General features: G+C 38.6%; 1 protein-coding gene and 5 non-coding genes across 6 annotated transcripts in view; all 6 read right to left on the bottom strand.

Moving 5' to 3' along the window:
* Positions 1–18,460, bottom strand: part of LOC134795192 (neurobeachin-like) — an 868,575-nt gene that overhangs the window by 331,759 nt on the left and 518,356 nt on the right. The gene's annotated exons all lie outside the window — the stretch shown is intronic.
* Trnaa-agc (transfer RNA alanine (anticodon AGC)) lies at positions 12,064–12,136 on the bottom strand. The gene has a single exon. It is a non-coding gene; the product is annotated as a tRNA-Ala (tRNA).
* Trnaa-agc (transfer RNA alanine (anticodon AGC)) lies at positions 13,903–13,975 on the bottom strand. Its single transcript has one exon. It is a non-coding gene; the product is annotated as a tRNA-Ala (tRNA).
* On the bottom strand, positions 14,436–14,508 carry Trnaa-agc (transfer RNA alanine (anticodon AGC)). Its single transcript has one exon. It is a non-coding gene; the product is annotated as a tRNA-Ala (tRNA).
* On the bottom strand, positions 15,119–15,191 carry Trnaa-agc (transfer RNA alanine (anticodon AGC)). The gene has a single exon. It is a non-coding gene; the product is annotated as a tRNA-Ala (tRNA).
* Trnaa-agc (transfer RNA alanine (anticodon AGC)) lies at positions 16,621–16,693 on the bottom strand. Its single transcript has one exon. It is a non-coding gene; the product is annotated as a tRNA-Ala (tRNA).

The raw sequence follows: 18,460 nt of genomic DNA, 5'->3' as shown, positions 1-18,460 counted from the left end.
AAAAAAACATTATTATTGTATTGTATTGTAACTTTGGGTGGGAACATATTATTGGCCTTTTGGATGTATACATATTTTTAGCTCACAAAACAAACGAAAACAAACTGTTGCCAGAAAAGTGGGTTAGGTTAGGTTAAAACTGCGTCCCCCAAGAAAACGAACTGTTGTCTGAAAAGTGGGTTAGGTTAGGTTAGAACTGCGACCCCCAAGAAAACGAACTGTTGCCAGAAAAGTGGGTTAGGTTAGGTTAGAACTGCGACCCCACGAAAACAAACTGTTGCCTGAAAAGTGGGTTAGGTTAGGTTAGAACTGGAAGCCCACGAAAACGAACTGTTGCCTGAAAAGTGGGTTAGGTTAGATTAGAACTACGACCCCACGAAAACAAACTGTTGCCAGAAAAGTGGGTTAGGTTAGGTTAGAACTGCGACCCCACGAAAATAAACTGTTGCCAGAAAAGTGGGTTAGGCTAGGTTAGAACTGCGACCCCACGAAAACAAACTGTTGCCTGAAAAGTGGGTTAGGTTAGGTTAGAACTGCGACTCCACGAAAACAAACTGTTGCCTGAAAAGTGGGTTAGGTTAGGTTAGAACTGCGACCCCACGAAAACAAACTGTTGCCAGAAAAGTGGGTTAGGTTAGGTTAAAACTGCGTCCCCCAAGAAATCGAACTGTTGTCTGAAAAGTGGGTTAGGTTAGGTTAGAACTGCGACCCCCAAGAAAACGAACTGTTGCCAGAAAAGTGGGTTAGGTTAGGTTAGAACAACTGCGACCCCACGAAAACAAACTGTTGCCTGAAAAGTGGGTTAGGTTAGGTTAGCTGGAACCCCACGAAAACGAACTGTTGCCTGAAAAGTGGGTTAGGTTAGGTTAGAACTGCGACCCCACGAAAAAAAACTGTTGCCAGAAAAGTGGGTTAGGTTAGGTTAGAACTGCGACCCCACGAAAACAAACTGTTGCCTGAAAAGTGGGTTAGGTTAGGTTAGAACTGCGATCCCACGAAAACAAACTATTGCCAGAAAAGTGGGTTAGGTTAGGTTAGAACTGCGACCCCACGAAAACAAACTGTTGCCAGAAATGAAATTATGAGATATATAAAATTTGGCGAATTAATTTCCGCCAAAAAATATTCGGCCTACAACATATATGATTCTTGCAAGTGTGCAAAACATTTCTATGCCATAAGATTTTATGCTTGTAGTACTTTATGCTTAATGGCGAATTATGCAAAAACAAATTATTACAAATAAAATTATGCAAAATGAAACAGATACCAGGTCTCGATTCGGACATTAAATTTATGCCAAAAGATACTTCGATCAATAAAAATTATGCGTAGAGTATGTATGCGCAACAATCCAGTACCAAGTGAGTTTATGCTAACAGTATGTTATGCTTAAAGGTATTATGCACAATAGAATTATTACAAAAAAAATTATGCCAAAGATAGGGGAACCGGGAGTCCCATATAACCATCCCGGCCCGACCCCGCGCCGGGTGGTAAGCGTAAAGCATTTCCCCTCTTAAAAAAAAAATGAGCAACCTAGACATTATTTCATACATTTCCGATTTGCCGATGTTTCCTTTCTTTCTGAAGCAAACAACCTATTAATTAGAACAAAGCCCTCTAAAGCTAGGACTACTAGAAAGTAGGCTTAGAAGTATTCTCCTACAAAATGCATCTAAAAGGAATACCAATACTCGACATACCGCAACAACTCTCAAATAAAACTATCTTCAAAAACCTATTACCGCTTTTCTATCCGTACTCGCATGCCCGGGGATTGTCTTTGTTGCCGAGATTCCAACAATAGCTTTGCGGGCCTAGGCGTCTAAGAGAGCATTACGTACATACATATATGTATACCTACTTATTACCTACCTAAGGCAGATTTAGTATTTGGAGAAAGCTTTTTGAAGAAGTATCATTTTCTTTTCCAGGGCATCTTTTAGTGATATATTGAAACTCAAGCTTGTTGCCAGCGAATTTGTCTGGTAGAATAATTATTTTAGTAATAAAAATTATCCTGTATTTTCCCGGAATTCATATATCCATACCAACTTTCATCTAAATCGGTAGAGCGGTTAAGAAGAGACAGACCAAACAGAGTGACTTTCGCATTAGTACCTCGCATTGTTGTGGCCTTTGTAATGCCGAATCCATTTCAATATGACCGACGGACATATAAATATACTAAAGGGGCCCACTGATTAACAGTTCGCCAGACGATATCAGCCTGTCAGTTAAACGCAAAATTAGACAGCTCCGAACAACTGACAGTCTGATATCGTCCGGCGAACTGGTAATCTGTGGGCCCCTTTACAGCAGCATCTAATACGAGTTGACTAGACGCCGACGTTCAGGAGACGCTAGTGTGGGGCGGCTCTTAATATATTTTAACTTTAAATAATCGTCCACATGACACTTCAACATATGATAAGGAACAACTGGTAAATATCAACTAGCATTTCTTATATTATGTAGTAGACATTTTACCAGCCAGGGTTCGAACCCACGACTGCCACCTTAAAAGTGGTCTCCGTGCACAACGAAAACATTAAATATTAATTTTCAAGGAAATTAGGCGAAACACGATCCCCTTGTCCCACCAACTCGGTATTTATTCATCAGCTTTTAAAATGTCTCGTGTAATTAAATACATATTCTACATTTAGGGCTATGTTTTAAAATGAATAAATGATATGAAACAGCCATAGCCGATGGAAAATTTGATAAGGTACCTAATCAATTATGACAGCATTATGATGATATCCTTAATGCGCAATGTTTAGCGGGGGGCGAGCGTTTTGTTTCGCGGATCTCGCGTTCGATATCTAATGAATGGCATAAACTCATTGCATCGGAGATTTAAATCAAGAATACAATTCATTTGCATACAAGTACATGCGGCCCACACCAATTTTGGTGTCTAGCCATAATGCCGCGCACCGTTACGGAACGTGACGCCTGCTCGCGCTTTGTTAACCGGGATACGTGGAAGTGGAGGAGGGAGGCCTTTGCCCAGCAGTGGGACACTCTGGGCTCATATAAATAAATAAATAAATAACGTGACAAGTTCACTAAACGGCCGGAGATGTATTACTGTTAATTTCCCTGCACTGTATGTATGAAAATACCTACCATATACACAAAACACAGAGCAAACTTTTAGCAATTCCATCCGCGGTCGGGTCGGAGCTTCCAGGGACAAAATTTACCGCGTCAAATATTTTAAAAAGGCCATTTAGAGGCCGCGGCTCAAAAGCCCGTGACGGCAGTCATGTAAATTATATGCCGCTATCCTGAAAACACCACGAGTAGGGAAACAAGGCTAAAATACGGAAATTCAGGATATTACAAAAAATATGCACCGTGCACCGCGTCATAATTGTTATGCCTTATTGCAAAGTCCTTTGTCTTACTGCCCGATTCGAACTTTAAGATACGTCAATTAATAGATCTAGAAACGATATGGATTAGATGTGTCAGTGTCAAAAGTGACGTTTTTGTTTGAAGAAACGTCACATTTGACACTGACATGTCTAATCCATATCGTTTCTAGATCTATTAATTGACGTATCTTAAAGTTCGAATTGGGCCGATAGTGACAATTACAGTCACAAAAATGTGAAATACCTATAAAGTAACCCAATAATCAAATTGGTTGATTATACCTGTACCTTTAGGTAGTCATCCTTGCGTCGCATATCTCTCGCAGAACTTTTAGTGCTAAATGTATGAACTTGAGTACAATACTAATAACTGTGTAAACAGGCGCCAATGTGAAGGCCAGCCCAGCCACACATATCCCGCAGTCACACTTATCCGTATTGGCCTTATTGGATATTTTGGACAACACATGGTTACCCTAACCACGAATAAATTTAAGCCATCCTCATTTGGCAGTGCATTTGCCGACCGAACGTGGCACGGCCCCGCTTGAGATATATAGCGATGGTCAACGCGTGCCTGGTTCACATATTAACTAATGCTTATGCTTTCAAAGTGATTATACGACTAGATAACTACTACGACTGATTATATCTTGTATTACTAAATTATTAATAAATTTGAGCCGAACTCATTTCGCAGTGCATTTGTCCGAGCATGTCCCGCCTTAGGGCATGAGATTCAGTGGCGTGCACTTCATAAAGGCAAAAAGGCACTGCCTACCCTACTATAATTCCGATGTCTATCCTCTTAAACTACTTAATTTAATTTATACTAATTGATCGTACTATCAGTAATCGATATAACTTAAAACATTCTAAAAATTAATAAGCGCTCCATCTACCGGTTAAGCTTTGTCATCAAGTCATCATCTATAATTCTACGCGACGAAGTTTACACCACGCGGCACTAGCGCCGCTACGTGCCTTGCACGGCAAAGGCAGAAAACATTTCCGTCTAAATCTTTCTATGTGTGCCTCTCCGTGAGTCGTCGTTACGCGGTTACAGTGTAGTGGGCCTTCCTATAAGTACGAGCACACAATTATACAAGTAACGCACACATTTAGACGCAATAGGCAGTGTCTTTCGTACCAATCCTAAACGAATGACGCCCGAAAGTTTCCGAATAGTTCCGATGTTTACGTGACTATATTAAAAAGTAGCATTTGCTATGGTAATTTAGTGCAAATACGAGACTATTTTTTTATTCGTTTACAGTATTTGGTTAAGTTTATTTACATTTTTTATTCGGTCGCCATTGTTTGTTTGTTTTGGTGAGTTTATGAGATAACAGTTAACAGTTGCCGGAAATTATAAAGTGCTATTAGTGAAAAAATGGATAATTTTAACTGTGAAAGTTGTGGTGGGTGTGTGTGCTTTCGTCAAAGCTTTCGTTTAGCCAAAAAAAAGAAGTAATTGAAAAGACTTGACAACAAAATGAAAACCATCACGCAATTTTTTTGGTGAGTTAGTAGCTCTCATTTTTTAGGGTTCCGTACCCAAAGGGTAAAACGGGACTCTATTACTAAGACTCTGCTGTCCGTCCGTCCGTCCGTCCGTCTGTCATCAGGCTGTATCTCACGAACCGTGATAGCTAGACAGTTGAATTTTTCACAGATGTATTTCTGTTGCCGCTATAACAACAAACACTAAAAACAGAATAAAATAAAGATTTAAGTGGGGCTCCCGTACAACAAACGTGATTTTTGACCGAAGTTAAGCAACGTCGGGCGGGGTCAGTACTTGGATGGGTGACCGTTTTTTTTTTGCCTTTTTTTTGCATTATGGTACGGAACCCTTCGTGCGCGAGTCCGACTCGCACTTGCCCGGTATTCTGATATAATTTTGCCTACCCAGTCTCAAATCTCTGTGCACGCCACTGTGAGATATACAGCCATGGTCCATCACAAAGCCTGTCTAGTTTGGTATTCAGGAAAAACAGTTTATATTACTAGTCCAATGTATCTAATGTTACGTTATATACTCGCGCCGCATACGATGCATCAAAACTTTTTTAGGAACCAGGAGTTTAGTAAGACATGGTCACCCTAACCACGAATGTTGGGCCCTCATTCCGTAGTGCATTTGCGAACGTGCCCCGCCTTCGGGCGTGAGATAAAGCGACCATCTCATAGTCCTGCGTGCCTGGTCTATACGTTCGCTAATGGACCCGTATTGTTCTAATAAGGCTGCGTTTCCACCAGAGATTTGCGATTATAGAATCATTTCATTTACGTATCCTCGCTCTGCGCAGGTCTAGTCGGCAATTTTGTATTGAATCTTAACAAACACATCCCTCACTACGCATCCTTGCGCATTTCTGGTGGAAACGCAGGATATCCCGGGAGAAGTCCGGGAGAAGAAGAAGAAGAATATTCAAAAATTCAAAATTCATTAAAAAAAAATTCAAAAAATATTTATTACATAAGACACACTTTGTTTATAATGTAAAGTGATGGAGCCACCCGGTAAGCAAAAATGCCTGTGTTGGGTGACGCCGCTCTTCCTTTAGACATAACTATTATGCTATGCTAAGCTAATTAACTCTAATTAACTCTAATTTACTGGCTAAAATTCTAGTTTATAGTTACTATTTACACTTAATCTAGAATTATGATACATGAATAAAATAAAAGAAAAAGAAATGTATATGCATCCCTCTCTATCTGTGTGTGTGTGTGTGTGTGTATGTGTGAGTGTGTGTGTGTGTGCGTGCGTGTGTGCTTGTCTGTTTGTGCGTTTTTTCAATCAAGATCAATGTAGTAAAGTCTCTGTCTGATCATAGGTTAAGGTTTTCAGCCAATTTGTAACTTCTCTCTTGCAGTCATAATAATGTTTCGAGTAAATTTCAAGTTGTTTGTTCAATTTATTGTAAACATGTGAGGATTTTAGGCAGAACTGTCTGCGAGCAAATGAGGTCCTTGTTTTTACAATTTCCGCTACGACTGCTTTATGTCTTTTGTTTTTGTGATTTGTATTATAGGGTAATATTTTATGTTTTTTTAATGTGATATTTAGAATATATAATTTTCTGACTGTTAGCAAGTTACTAATTAAATAGAGTTGGTCAGTAGGAAACCTAATTCTTTTAAAATACATAATCTTAATTAATGCACGTTGGGCACGTTCAAGGTCAATAAAACGACTCTTTGCCGATCCACCCCAGACAGAGATACAATATACTAGGACAGATTGGACCAGGGATATATATATTTCATTTAATATATTACGCGAGTTTGATTGGTTGTTTTTCCCTGGTACAATGTGCCTTAGTGTCCTAAAAATCCAGACTAGTTTCCTCACTCTACTCATGACTTGGTCAATTTGTGAGTACCAGTTAAGATGTTCGTCAAATATAAATATTTAGTGTTATTTAGTGAAATTACAGAGTCCTCTATTATGAGTTATCAGAAACAGGCAGTTTTTTGGTCTTGAATACTGACTTTACACGTCGACGTATAAAAAGTCCTATGCATATTATCTTTTCATCCTCAGGTCAATATATCATGTTGTCATCATAATATATTTTTTGCGAATTTGCGAGCTTAGGAAGTTGGGACACGTCCTGCGTGGTCCACACGGCTAATGGGACCGTATTGTTCCCGTAATCCTGGGTAATCCCCGGCTATCTAAATCCAGGACGGCTTTAAAGGGCCTGTTGGTAATAAATATGATTCTGATGTTTTTACGTATCTGATTATCTATTCTCGTTTTAGGTACCTAATGGTAACTTTAAGTCACTTTTTCTTCAGCTTAAGACGTATTTCAGTTCGATCTTATTATCTGTCCGAAAAGTATAATTTTTTTAGAAAAGGTATTATAGTGAAAATATCTTTGACGTGAAAAGTTGCACGTGATAAAAACGAAAACCGGACAAGTCCGAGTCCGACTCGCCCACCGACGGTTCCGTACTTTTAAGTATTTGTTGTTTTAGCGGAAACAGAAATACATCATCCGTGAAAATTTCAACTGTTCATTAGACATAGCCTGGTGACAGACAGTCGGACGGACAGATGGACAGACGGACAGTGGAGTCTTAGTAATAGGGTCCCGTTTTTACCCTTTGGGTACGGAACCCTAATAAGATAATTATGTAAGATGTGGGAAGTGCTTCGAATTTGACAGGTGTTGTATAGATCGCGCTGTACGGCTCCGTACATTTTGCGGTAATTTTGATTGTCAGAAGTTCAGTGACCACGAAACGTGTGGCGTAGTACAGCGTCATCTATAGTATGACATTTCATCATCATCATCATCTCAGCCATAAGACGTCCACTGCTGAACATAGGCCTCCCCCTTGGACCTCCATTTGTACCGGTTGGAAGCGACCCGCATCCAGCGTCCTCCGGCGGCCTTAACAATGTCGTCTGTCCATCTTGTGGGTGGACTTCCTACGCTGCGCTTGCTAGTCCGTGGTCTCCACTCGAGCACTTTTCGACCCCATCGGCCATCTTCTCTGCGTGCAATGTGGCCCGCCCATTGCCACGTCAGCTTGCTAATCCGATTATGACATTTATGACCGTCAAACTAGGGGGCATGCGCAAATGACAGCTATAGTTTGTCAAAGGACTGTCTCATTTCAATCATAGACAGAGAGAATCATACTATCTTTGTCTTACACTAGTACTAGCACCCAAAAGAAAAGGATGAGTATAGTTTTCCTGGTTCTTACTGACTGACAAATTGGTTTGACCAACTATAACTGATATGATTCAAATATCGGTTTAATGTCAGGTGCCCGTTCGAATTGGCCTGTTAAGCTCTATAATACAATCAATAACTCTTTGATAACTTCAACACACTACAATGTACATTTGCCGGTCCTAATGCACGTCCAATCACGTGTTAAGCATCGACCGGGCGTCGAATTGCCCTTCCCCCGGGCACGACACACTTAACCAAGCGTTTACCGTCCTCGAGGGGCGATCCGGCTTCAGACTTGAACTGATTGAATTATATAGGGGGATATATCGGGCATTGGTCATGTGACATATACGAAACTATAACATATTAAAAGTGTTACTAAAAGTTGTTAAAAACCAGTTGTTCATGTTTATAATTTGCATAGAGGCTTATACAAATAGAGCCACAACTTCATTTGCGCCATTGTCACTATTCCGAGCCTGAAACTTGTTTAATGTTTAACCAGACACACAGATCATTTGCTTTCTAGATTTAGAGTACACGATGACTAGCCGTTGACTCCCCGTATATTAACTTTTTTTTTATTAACTTAGTTTAAGAGCGTGTACGATCGCTCTTTTTCGACTTGTGCTCTCGTAAGATACAAATATTAACAAACATTGAATTTCAGGGGCAAACAAAGAGTGTTGTTGTATGAGTTTTAGATTTATAAATACTGAAATAAACATGGGATAATCATATACAAATCAGCTAGTCCGATAACTCAATTAGGCTTGTGTTGTTGGTACTAGACAACGATGTATGAGAGATACGCTAACAACGATATATGAGAGATATGCTAACAACGATGTATGAGAGATATGCTAACAACGATGTATGAGAGATATGCTAAGAGCAGCACAACTTAGTTCCATCAAGTTATAGCAATAGCACGTATTCACCTGTAACTCAACGTTTGTTAGTATTGTAAATAAACGCAAATGTAAATGCAACTAAAATACGTAAGCAATTACGCACTCATGCTCAATTACTATATCCGTAGGCGCCCCAATACGTGATGACCGCAAGTTGTTTCACATACCCCATCTATTGGTTAAATGATCTCTGTATTTAACCTACTAGCGTGCAACAATACTTCGTTAACCCGAGTGTTAATGTTTTGTTTATCTTTGTGACTGTTTGTCTTTGGATGTTGTTTTCTTTTGTTTAGATTGAATTCAATGAACAATTTAAAATATAATCTTGTTTACTAGGAGCCGCAAGGGCTATTTTTAAATGTAAATCTATATAATTTTATTTCTAGCTTTAATTATTTATTATGTTACCTATTAAATATACCGTCAATTTATTTATAAATCATATATCCTACTTAAAAACAACTTTAGTGCTTATATTTGACTCGTTAACTATTTATGTTCTCACAACGCAAAATAAATTGATAATTTTAGACGAATTGAATTGTACTTACTGGTTTTTTTTTCACTATACAGTCATCTACAATGAAATCTAGCACAATACAGCGTGTAAAAAAAATACGTCACTTCTAATATGTTAAGTCGTAAGAGCATTTTTTTGCAAGGTGACTGTTACAAAATATTGCACCAATAAATTACCAAATCGCTACAACAAACTCAATCATTTGTAAGAAATACCATAAACCACCAGGAACTCATAAACACCGAGCGGAAGGAAAGGCAATCTTCCAATTTCGGAAACAACGTTTGGAATTATAGCGACGGCGGCGGAAAGTTATTCCATCATCGCGGAGTCACGCGTCCCGCATCCGTTTTGGGGTGGTGTTACAAACACTAGGGGAGCAGGGGCGAGTCCAGAGCGTAGGTCTACCAGGAGAAGCATCCTTTCTTCGTAGTACCAGAGCTGGTTTCCAACCAAATGAACTGATCAATTGCAGGACTCCACTTTGTACTAAGTTTTCTCGGTTGTGAGAGATACGATGGAGAGCAGCCGATGGAGGTAAATTTTACACTACAAATGTGGACTATCCAGTGTTGTTGACGATGATTGGTCATGAGTAAAAAATAAGCTTTTTTTTAACATAGAGTTAAACCAAGAAAAGTCTGCAGAGATTTTGACAGCCCACGCAGGGCAAGTGTTATTTTAAATGTCAAACTTCTATGAGATTATGACATATTAATAACACTTGCACTGCGTGGGCTGCAGACTTTTCTTGGTCTAACTCTAACACGTCCTGTAATAGAATTACAAAGGCTATATTTAACTGGCTCGCTCCAGAAATCGTGTCGCCTATGCTCTGTACGAAATTGGACCAACTTCCCAGCACCAAGCCTTTAGATCTGACGAATGTTGTGTTAGCCCGCCCGTCGTGATGAGAGATGATTTATACTTTTATTATTATGACAAACAGAGACTTGAGGATATTGAACATTTTACAGAAATAAAGGCCGTGCTGTTCAATAGGGGATATTACTGCAATGTTCTGCCGCCAGAGTGCAGCACTAACGACTCAATAAATTCATAGACTAACTTATACATACTGTGCTTTAAACTGTTTTTTAACAAGTTTTCACAGACAATAAAATATGACATTGATGCATCAAGGCGGTTTGTTAACAAGGGCCTATATAATCGCTCGAATATGCAAGACTGATAGAGAGATTAGATAACGAAATTTCGATTTTCTTGTTTCGCGGTAGGCCATGTGATTGACGTGACGTGTGATGTGTCAATGTGGTTTGTTTACTGTATGTGCCACAAAGGTGCCACCTACGCAGAGCTTTGGAGACAAATGTTTAACTCATACTCTGCGGAATATAAGATGCATACTGAGAAAGCTTGAAGCTTAATATTAGGTACGTTTTGTAAAAAATGACCTACTTATTATCATTAAAGTGCTTGGGCTAAATTGGGGAGAGATGAAAAGAGATGATTTATTCCTTTATTCTTATGAAGAGTCATGCTCGTGGCGTGAGCATATTAAATTTTTTGAAAAATTATGCTTTATTATACGTTGTTTATTTTTCATGTTTAAGTATAGAACAAAATAACTATTCGTATTAGCTCACAAATCATTAATGGGTGCAGAAGTTTAAGTTTCTTAGGTTATCTTCTTTCCTGTGTATATAACAAAAACATGGGCTTTAGCCTATTCTTTATTTGGACTCAAGAATAGGATAAAGGCGTGTGTGTAAATCTAAGGTCACAAGTGCTTAGTTAGAGCAAACTCAATTGAACATTGAAGATATGTATTTATTTATTTATTTATTACTCAAATAAGTGACACAGCATTACAGTAGAAACTAAGGCACTGTGAAACTACAAAATAAGAATACAAGAAAACAACAAAAGAACTACAAATAAAAACCAAAGATAAATTAGACATTAGATTTGGGCGAAGATATGTATTTATGTATAATGATATTTTTTTTCTAATCTCTATGACCTTTATTTGGAAGTAACAAAAGAAATTGCCTCATTTGTGGTAACAGTGTGAGAAATAGAAATTGAAAAAGTTTGTGTTTGTCTCCAATTTACTTATTAAAATTAGATTCTCGGTATTTCCGTTTCGTTCAAATCGACGCTTAGAACGAAACGCTCCTCTGAGGTCTCTGAGGGACATGCTTTTAGCGATTCTTTTACGAGTAGGTACTCCAACTAATAATATAAAGTAGGTAACTCTTGTCACTCTGTCTGCCAGTTCTTCGCGCTGCTGCGCGTGCTGAATCATTATATTATGTACTTAAATGAAATTTGGTATTGAGGTCCGGGGAAGGACTAAGGATAGTTTATATTTATATCACAGAAATCATCATTATACGAAGTGGCTGGATCAGTTATGGATCTGATCTGTCATTGTAAAAATAGAAATTTCTTCAACCAAAGACCTAACTTTTGACACTGACAACTAGATCCATATCAGATCCAGATCTAATTCGTGGATTGTTATTAAAATCGGAATATACCTGATTGAATAAAAAATATAAAAAGATGTGTTGGAGGCGCGGGGTATCGATCCCCGTACCTCTCGCATGCTAAGCGAGCGCTCTACCATCTGAGCTACGCCCCCGGTTACGTGCAACCGCGAATATCTTGATCATGTTCATTAAACCCAATGTCATTATGTCGTATCAAGCGTAAACATTCACTTGCGTGTAATCAAGCAAGAAACAAACCCCGAACATAACTCATACATTGCAATTTTTATTTCCCCCTTATTCATGTTACGGGCCTGATTTAGTTAAATTATGTTTTTTCCCTTTCTTACAAATACATATGTCAAAATGACAGATAAAGACAAACGATTATTATCTAATTGAGGTTTGTAGCGCGTTTATGAATATGGGGGTTTGCCTTTATAATGTGTTTGTCAATTCTCTGCAGCTATGTGCAGTGCGCGTCGACTGTACTTACAAAAACTTGTCACCGCGCCTAATAGAGGCTTCTGGTGACCAGAGGGCTGGCCACTATTTCGCCCAGCGTATTACTGCCGCCATACAGCGGGGAAATGCGGCCAGCCTTCTGGGCACCTTGCCCATTGACGGCGATCTAGGCCAAATTTTTTATCAGTAGATTTTTAAGTTTTATTATATTTGTTTATTTCTTTCTTTGTTTTTATCAATAAAATATCCATTCTCTACCTACATGGATTGTTTGCTTTTCCTTGCACGAACTTTTAGTGTTTCTGTTTGGCCTTATGGTTGACTGGTGGCGAATGCCTTTTGGCATTAAGTCCGCTTTTTGTGAATAATTGTTTATATTTGTGCAATGAAGTTTAAATATATAAATAAAATAACTCACGCAAATTGTTTTTCACGGAAAGATTTTCTGTATTTAGTAACATAGTTTATTTTTGTAATTACGAGTTGTTATAATATTCAAATCTACTCCATAGAAACCTAGTCCCCATTACCCTCTACGGATTTTGACGTTATGAAATATATTTATGCCGCTTCGTTTTTTTTCAATATTTTAAATAATTATAGTACATTTAGGTGCTTTCGAAAGTAACGATACTTTTTCGCTCTTATCTCTAGTCTAGAGTCTAGACTAACAGTGCGTCACGCTTTTAAACGTCAGAGGGCCTCTCTGTCGCACTTGTAAATTTGTGCGTAAGTGTGACAGGGAGGCAACACGTCGAACGTGGTTCGCGGTAGGCCCTCTGATGTCAGAATAAGCGGAAACGCGCAAACCAATATTTTGCCGATTTAAATCCAACCCATCAAATTCTACAAATTTGACCATAAATATCGTATCTCGTTTGAAAGAGCAATAAACGTTACAACATAATAACGAAATGTGTGCTCGATCTGAACGTCGATAACAATACAATTCCACAAAGGAACTCGTATCAAATGTCCCAGTTCAATATGTGAAAATATTACATTCTCGTATGTATTCTTATAGCTACGCGAGTCACCGTCTGTGTCGCCAGTGTAAAGTGCCCATCAGATTATTAGTTCGCCGGACGATATCAGCCTGTCAGTTGTTTGGAGCTGTCAAATTTTCCTTTTAAATGACAGGCCGGTATCGTCCGGCGGACTGCTAATCAGTGGGCCCCTTAAAGAGATATTTAACGAAACGGAAGAAGATTTTTTCACAGATTTCGAAAAAAGGCATGAGGTTATCAATTCGCGTGATCTTTTTTTTTGTATATTAGCTTTTCATTTCTAAACAGGTGCTCAAAAATATTCACTCATAACTTTCCATTCTCAGATAATTTTAACACATACGTCCATATATATTCCGTCACTAGCGTCATAAGGTCATAGACATGATAGACTGTAGCTATACGAGTTAGTTACGTCTTGGACTGGCCGATTAAAAAAAAATCTTTGGAGGCGCGGGGTATCGATCCCCGTACCTCTCGCATGCTAAGCGAGCGCTCTACCATCTGAGCTACGCCCCCGGTGATGAAGTTGACAAAATTATCGATGCCATTACAGTACGTCAAGGTAAATATGAACTGTGCTCGACTTTCAACTTTCGTCTCGCACCGACTTGGCAGTGTTAACGCGCGAGTCATATGTCGCGTCCTGCTAAGGCCACTCCACAGATCTATAAGAGGTCGCCCATTAATTATATCACACAAAATTTAATTTCGATGTATTAAACCTCTTCTCCCCCCTTGTCACACGTTTTCATAGGCAATCACATATTATTTCTAAATCCAATACTTCCAAAGACACTATAGACTTCATTAAAGTGGGTGTTAAGTTGATAGTCAGCTCAAAAAATACTAAAGGGTCATCTGTTCATGAAACTATTAGTCTTTACTTTCTAATACTCGTATTATACAAAAAAACATTTTACAGGAATTACCCTGTGTAAAATCTTGAAGCACAGCAGAAATTCAAAAAGAGTCGTATTGGAGGCGCGGGGTATCGATCCCCGTACCTCTCGCATGCTAAGCGAGCGCTCTACCATCTGAGCTACGCCCCCGGTGAAGAAATCCGCGAATATTATCACCTGAACCATATCACAACTAACCCAGCTGGCAAACGAACGAACGGTCAAGAACTTTAATTTAAGTATCTTGTCACAGTGACAATAGTATGAGGTCACTGTGACAAGGTACGAAATGGTACGGATTTTTTTTACTGTACAGTCACCTGCAATAATATGTTACTCTTCGAAAGCCGTAAAAATATGTGACACGCTCTTATGGCTCTACAAATAAGATCGTGTCAGATATTTTTGCGGCCTTCGTTGTGTAACATATTATTGCAGGTGACTGTACCTATACCTACCTATAAACTATAGTGACGCGGTTAAGTTAGGTCAGGGAACCCTCATGGCTCCACCGTTTTAAACATTTTCCAAAAACTGATTCTATAAAAAAATCTATATTATAAATATAGCACCTCCTCACAAAATTTCATGAGCATTAAGAAATACTACCTATAGGTATTTATATACTTAGAAGGACCAGCCTGGCATGTATTCTTGCCGAAGTAAAGGGACATCGGTGACCTTCGCCCTCGCTCGGTCAAAAAGTATTCAGAGTAACACATGACACTTCGGGATATTGTTGCATAAAATATAAAAAAAATGGAGGCGCGGGGTATCGATCCCCGTACCTCTCGCATGCTAAGCGAGCGCTCTACCATCTGAGCTACGCCCCCGTTTAAAAAAATGGCGAATATTATGACCTGAACCATATCACATACTCCAAACTTTATTGCTAGACAAATTCTACTCGATTAAAGACTAGTTACAATTATAACTTGAGCTCTAAGAGCGAAACAATTACGTACTTGTTATAAAACAAGACATATACTGGTTAGCCGACAATGTCCAAGAGATATCTTGGTAGTGAGCTTTGTTCAATGTTGACGTAATTAATTGTCCATTCATAAACCTTATTTGTAAAGGAATAAAGTATATCAATGGTCTCGTTATTTCACTAACGCATTCGCATTACGCATATTTAGCCTCGGGCAGTACAAGTAATCACTAAACTAGTTCAGAGACTTGCTGCCCGATTCGAACTTTAAGATACGTCAATTAATAGATCTAGAAACGATATGGATTAGATGTGTCAGTGTCAGTCAAGCCTATTCGGATTTCGAGATAATCACAAGATCTTGAGACGATTTAGAAATCAACTAGATCTACATTAGATATCGACTAGATGTGACTTGGATATCTAAGTCATAACTTGTCGAAATCGTTCAAGAGGACCTCCAGAATCGCGGAAACGTCAAATTTGACATATCTATCTTACAAATATCTTTAAATTATCCGTATCGTAACTTGTTGAAGTCTAGTAGAATTCATTTTCCGAATCGAGCCGAGTGACGTTTTTGTTTGAAGAAACGTCACATTTGACACTGACATATCTAATCCATATCGTTTCTAGATCTATTAACTGACGTATCTTAATGTTGGAATCGGGCCGTTGGTAGTTGAAGTTACATAATAACATTATTGTTTCATAATAAGATTGAATGAAAGGGTAAGAAATTATTCGCTGGCTACATTCCGACGTGATTTTACCGTTTAGTGTTTACATATTTCTTCGTATGTACTTATTTTATCTGGGTGAGATAAAGGCATTTGACGTATATTTTGCTCTTCGTTGCGCAAGATATTATTGTAGGCGACTGTACACAAATGGAAACACGCATAAGTATACGTACCCATGGTTAAGTGACATCCGCATAAGGCCAATTGTTATCTACTTCTCGAGACCTTTCTAATGAGCCTTAACCGATGTGTTTGTGTTTTTCCATCGAGGAGTTCCATTGGTTAAAATTATTATTGTATAGTCGGCATCAATTACTGACAGATATCATACTAGTAATTCTAGGAGAATAATATGTATCTTCTTCAAACAAGTTACTGGGCCACTTTCGCTGTCACTATCCTAGCAATAATGAAATAACAGTATTAAATATATTAAAAATGGGTAATATATTTAATATGTCTGTGTCTCACGGAAGTTTTGTTATTAAAAAAAAATAACAATATGTTGCCACTTTGGCTGTCCCTAATTTCATGTTCATGCTGATTTTACATAAAGTTTTGCAAAATCCTATAATCAAAAAGTCTTGGAGGCGCGGGGTATCGATCCCCGTACCTCTCGCATGCTAAGCGAGCGCTCTACCATCTGAGCTACGCCCCCGGTATCACACGAGCCGAAAATACATAACTTATTCAATCTTAATAACTCAACATAGCCGCGAGCGTATTTAATCAAAAGAATTTAATTTGCTAACGTAAATAATACCCGATACAACAAAGGTTTATTGTATCAAGATTTAATCTATGATAAAATTAATTCCCATAAACAATGTATACCTGCTCATATTAAAATATAATTTTCTCGTAATGAAACAGTATAAAGGACGCTACTATGCGACGTTTATTAATGGAATTAGCTGTCAAATTATATACATTACATTACGTAACTCAAACGGGGGACGTGTTCGTAAGTCGTGGCTGGTACAGTCAGCAGATGAAATACGAGTATGTATTAGTTTAAAAACCGGACAAGTGCGAGTCGGACTCGCGCACGAAGGGTTCCTTACTAATACGCAAAAAACGGCAAAAAAATCACGTTTGTTGTATGGGAGCCCCACTTAAATATTTATTATATTCTGTTTTTAGTATTTGTTGTTATAGAGGCAACAGAAATACATCATCTGCCTAGCTATCACGGTTCATGAGATACAGCCTGGTGACAGACAGATGGACAGACAGACGGACAGTGGAGTCTTAGTAATAGGGTCCCGTTTTTACCCTTTGGATACGGAAACCTAAAAACCATAACTGTCTTCAAATTACGTGACTAATATAGAAGTCACGTCACGATATAAATAACAACAAAATAGAGTTAAAGTAGGATTCAAAAGTAATAACACATTTCAGTACTACATATATGTTGAAATTAATTCTACGTAACGGCAGCACAGGTAATTGCAAATGTCAACACAAGAACACAAGAGTGCTTGAATGCGTCGTATAATATATATCGGTATGCGGCGGCTCATGGTCTAAAATATAACGTTCAGAAGACCGAGATGATGGTCTTTAGGGCTGGCAGAGGTCCGGACAGGATACCTAAACTAGTTCTGAATGGCTCACCGGTGCAGGTAGTGAATAAGTTTAAATACCTTGGACACGTCTTGTGCAGTGACTTAAAAGATGACCTTGATATGGAACGAGAAAGGCGGGCTCTGTCCATCAGGTGTAACATGCTCGCGCGCAAATTTGCGAGGTGTACAAATGATGTCAAAGAGAATCTGTTCAGAGCATTTTGCCAGTGTTTGTATACCTGTCAACTTTGGGTTAACTTCAGTAGAAAAGCATTTTCAACTCTGCGGGTTCAATACAATGATGCTTTCCGCATTCTACTGAGGTTACCCAGGTTTTGTAGCGCATCGAGCATGTTCGCAGAGGCGGGGGTGCCCGACTTCTTCGCCATCTTCAGAAGTAGGATAGCAGGTTTCTGGGAGAGATTGAGAAACTCAGACAATCGAATACTTAAGACCGTCTCCGAGAGCCTGTACAGCCCCATTTTTCGTTACTGGTCATCCGTTCACCACAGCGAGAACAAAAAGTGACAGTACCTAGAGTACCTATGTTGTAAAATTAATATAAAATATTTTATAAGACTAGTCATGTGGCGACTGCAGCAACTCTTAGTTTAAGTTCTTAGTTTATATTAGGATTAGCATAATTTTTATATGGACATGTGTCTGAAATAAAGTGATTTTATTTATTATAATCTACATACATTGTGTATTATATATTTACTTATAATATACAATATAGGAGCATACGAGTCGCGAACCATTGAACGATAGTAAACTTTTAAAATCTTGATGAAAAACAACGACAAACATCGGAACACAAAGTGCGGATCGGCTTCACAATCGCACCCGAAGGC

This window comes from Cydia splendana, chromosome 11, assembly GCF_910591565.1.
Source record: "Cydia splendana chromosome 11, ilCydSple1.2, whole genome shotgun sequence".
Lineage (NCBI taxonomy): Eukaryota > Metazoa > Arthropoda > Insecta > Lepidoptera > Tortricidae > Cydia > Cydia splendana.
Note: the sequence above shows the minus strand (reverse complement) of the source record. Positions and strands in the feature narration are given on the sequence as shown.